Below are 4,741 nucleotides of genomic sequence, written 5' to 3' on the forward strand. Positions count from 1 at the left end.
ACACTGAAAGTTCTGGGACACCTGATGTAATAGATTCACTCTATTGTCCCTTGGTGACTCTGCCTGTTTGACATGTCAGGGTATTTTTTGCACATGGAGTCATACTGAACCTCAACAGACTGCTGATGAACAAAAGAAGGGATACAGTTAAACTATTGAGGAGATAAGGATGCTGGAAGAGAACCAACCTACCCAGAGTGTCCCCACGTTCTTTTCAACAGATCTGGCTGAGAGACTCCACAGCACACTGTGTTCTTCTCAATGAGCTCCTGCTTCTGGGATGAAGATACGAGACCCTTCTCTGTCACCCTGGAAGGTAACACACAGGGAAATAAACCCATGAACTAGAGGAAACCAGGAGGAGACAGCACCTAAAACCCAGAGAATGGAATGGTGGTGGCTTGTCTGAGCAGACTCCTTCAGAGGAAGGTATGCACAATGACTTTCCTCTTCCCATCTCATCACACAACCATGAACACACCAGGCCATCCCAGGGAATGTATACACACAGTGGAAATGTAAGTCTGTGCATTTACCACTAGCATTCTGGGTTCCCTCCCTGAATATGCCCTATGCACAGTCACAGAGTGAAACATTGAGACTCAGCAAATTCAGCAGAGGCATCAGATGAAGATTTAATTTATTCCACTGGCTAATAGGGGAAAATAGAGCATGAAACTATATAAAGACATATGAGAGATAACTGTGAAGAAATGGGTAATCTGAGTCATACTGATAAACAAATCAGGATGGAGAATAAGCAAGCACATCAGTGAAGTTCCAGTCAGTCAATCAATCTTTGCAGACCCAGCTTCTTTCTAGGAATCCCTGTTCCCACATACACAATGCCTCTCCCCCTCACTACTCTAGATCCATTAATGTGTTGGTGAGGGGCCAAGAAGTCAAACCACATCTTCCAACAGATTCACCAATAACAGTTACACACAGGATGCTGAAAGCTACACAGTCATGATCTTTTAGTGAGAACCTTGTGAAGGGGGCCTGTGGACTTGTCTCTGGGACATTTCTCTCACTTCCTTCAATAGACTCAGTAGCCTCTACAGGCTCTTAAGGAAGTAGGGTCAAACTCCATTAAGGAGCAAATAAAATCTCCATCATTGAGTAATCCATGCAGATCCTTCATGAGTATCCTCGATATTTGGTTTCTGATACTTTACAGAAAATTTAATGATTGGTTCACAGAGAATACAATAGATAGTATCTCTAGTTTAAAATAATAACTTGACCATTGGAATCAGAAAGTGTCAAGTATTTGTGAGTGATATGGGAACATAGACCTATACTGCCTGTACATTAGAACAGCTCAAAACATTGCCAAATTAACTTACATGCATCCAGAGTATGTTCATGGTCTGACAATTCATTATTGATGAATGTCTATTGTTTCAAAACTATTTCACATATTCATTGCAACAGGAATACGATTTATACTATTTACTTTAATTGGCTGTCAAATTCTGAATTTCACTGATAAATGCATAGAAAAAAGATCCTAAGAAACAGAACAAAATCAGAGAAAAACATTGCCTGAAGTTAGACCTAAATGGAAAAATAAAAGTTCGTGTCTGTTCAAAACTCTAATCCATTTTCCCATACATTATCCCAACATTGTGAAGCAAATACAAATGAAATTGTGGAGGATTTATGAAAAGAGGAGAACACTTGACATGTGAATGCGTAGTTGTTTGGCACAGAAGGAACTAGTTAATAGACTACATTTGTCATAGAATAATAAGAATTTCAAGAAATCTTATATTCTCTGTAAATTGTAGTGTATATATACTAAAATTACACGTGAAAACATTTATGAGATTCTAAGGATATGGTCTAGAAGATCCTACTTTGGTTGATAGTGCCTTAAGACACACTTAACACAATCACTGGGACGTGTGAAGTGATGACACCATAGGAAAAGGGTGTGAGAGCTAAAAACAGTGATTAATAATAAAGCATCTGGAAGAAATTCATTCCATAGAGAGGAGTTATTACATCCTTCAGATGGGACTCAGATGTGACTCAAATGTTTACACCTGAAGGTGTTTAATTTCAATGATGCATTTTAGGTAAATAATTTCATTATTTTTAGGAACATATAAACGTGATAATTCAGATGAGAAATTATACCCTTTTATCTTTATATTGATTTTTTATGAATTCATAACATGCATCCCAATCTCACTCATCTTCCTGTCCCTCCATTTCCACCCTCTGCCCTTGCAAATGCCCCCCACCACAAATAATAAAAACAAGACAAAGAAAAAATAACATTCAAAATCAAATGAGAAGGACAAACACAACATAAGAACATCTCACTGTGGAAGCTGTGGTGTGTCACAGTGTGTCACACAGTATACACTTTTGTCCACACATTATTACTTACAAATCTTCATTTCAGTGAGTCCTTGGTCTGTTTCAAGGCCTCTGGCTTTTGATACTCTGTCAATACTGTAACCTCACTGGGACTCCTCTAGGATATCCTGTTGTTGCCTCTGTGATATGGAGATCCTGCAGCTTTTGTTCTGCAGTGGCAGCCTAGAAGGTAACCATTTGAACAGTAATAGTTGTGCTTTTCATGGGTTGAAACATTAAGTTACTAAATAACAAGGCCTGAAAGCTAAGGCACGTTATAAAAAAGAATAAAGGTGTGTTCAGGAAGTTTCAGGCAACTTTGGTTCCCTGAAATATGAGAGCATATTGCTAATTCAGTAACATTATTATGAATTTGACGTTATACTGTTAACTGAACTAATCCAACAAAAAATTGAGTTAAAATTGAGGAGCACAAATAATTCAGTGTTGTTTATTGTAGGTCTGTCAAATTTTGAAGAGCACACGATTATTTGCTCTTATTATTCTTATTTTCTTTTTATTGAAAATAGAAATGTTTTGTCATACAAGAAATGACAGAAAAACTCTAAAACACTAAACTGGACACCGTCAATTATACACTAATACCTAATGTAGATCACTGAAAGTTTCTGAATATTGCTTCAGTCTCTGTGACTTCATATATGAAATGATCAGACAGGATACATGTTTGGGGATGTAGCTCAATGGTAGAGCACATGCTTAGCATGTATGAGGTTCCGGGTTCGATTCCCGGCATCTCCACATAAGTCTTTTCATCTTTGGATTTTTTATTTTCCGATTCTTTTCTACACAAGGTGTCTCAGACTGTAACTTTCTGTTATGAGGTTAAATAAGCATAGATAATTATTGGATGAAAGCACGCATCTAGGACCATGACAACAATGTTGCTCTATAACATGACATTTCCATGGAGAACTCCACAGACTGGGGAGAACACTGTGGTCATGCCTCCAGGAATATGTTTTGTTCACAGCATGAGTGAAGCTCTGCTTTCTGGCTGGTGGCAGTTTCCCTTGTGGGTAAGCTTTCTCAGGTTGGGGGCCTAGATAACAGGAGGGAAGGAGTTCTACTTTGAGAGACTGGAAGAGAGGGTGGGGTGGAGCCATCCCTAGTTACTAAACAGAATGCTCATTGTGGTTGTCATGGAAACCTAGAGTCACTGTGGAAACCTTTTTCAGTGTGTACCTAGGAGAATATGTAGTGAAAGGAGCATTCTCTGGAGCCAGGCTTGTGGGTTCCCAGAGGTTGAATCTCCCTGAGGGTGGGAAGACAGATGCAGGGATCGCAAGCCCAAGTAGGCTCACCACCACTTCAGGATTTGTGGTCAGTGTGTTGCGAGCAGAATGAGAGGGACTGGGACCTTTCTGCCTCCTCAGAAGCTTTTTTTTTTTCATGTTAACAATTCTATGAAATACTTTGCATCATTACCACATTTTACAGATTGAGAATATGTTACCTAATATTAAAGGAGTATTTAATGAACATTACAAAATGTATGTCAAAGTCAGGGACTTATTGTCTCATCAGCTCGAGTCCAAGGCCAACATTAAATATTCTGTACTTTCATCCGGTTTCTCATTTAGAAATCTAGACACTTTTTTTTAGCTCTGTAAACTGCAAGCATTTTGGACACTACACCAGAGACCTCTAAATAAACTGTGTCTGCCTCTGAGCATTATGAATCCCACACACATGCTACTTTTATAATTATTATTGAACTATGTCTTTAAACCTGTGATATATTAAGTTCTATTGGCATTAGAAATTTACCATGAGCCTATGAGGCCCTGGACTACGTAGGATTTCTATTACTTTTCCTAATTTTCACAGCAGTGTGAAAATGGGGTACGTATTACTATGATTCTGATTTTGTGGATGAGAAAATGAAGTTTTTGAAGAGTGAAGTAACTTAGCAAATATTCAGCAGGTGACAAAAACAAGTTGTGTCCTATCCTGGGGCCTGAGTCTTCATTCATTTACCAATTTACTTTGGTGATTGACAAACCAGCCAAAGGGACCTAACAGTCTTTACTCCTGCCTTATCAAGCACTGACCATGGCTGCAGGAATGTAAGTCTCCTCCAGGACTCAGCAAGTCTGACTTTGCTTCTATATTCAATCTAATCCCTACATCCTCTAGGATCTCTTTCCTCATTTTATATACATACATACAACCACTGCAGTTCTCTTTCAGCTATCATGGTATCAACTGAACCGCTGCCAGAGCTTGACCAATACAGAGACAAAAGCTCACATCCAACCATTGGACTGAGCATGGGGTCCCCAATGGGGGAGATTGGGAGAGCACTGAAGTATCTGAGGGGGTTTGCAGCCCCAAGGATGGAGCAACA

General features: G+C 39.1%; 1 non-coding gene across 1 annotated transcript; it reads left to right on the top strand.

The window, feature by feature from the left end:
- The first annotated feature begins 3,060 nt into the window (after positions 1-3,060).
- On the top strand, positions 3,061-3,132 carry Trnaa-agc (transfer RNA alanine (anticodon AGC)). Its single transcript has one exon. It is a non-coding gene; the product is annotated as a tRNA-Ala (tRNA).
- The last annotated feature ends 1,609 nt before the right edge of the window (positions 3,133-4,741 follow it).

Source organism: Apodemus sylvaticus, chromosome X (assembly GCF_947179515.1).
Source record: "Apodemus sylvaticus chromosome X, mApoSyl1.1, whole genome shotgun sequence".
Classification (NCBI taxonomy): Eukaryota; Metazoa; Chordata; class Mammalia; order Rodentia; family Muridae; genus Apodemus; species Apodemus sylvaticus.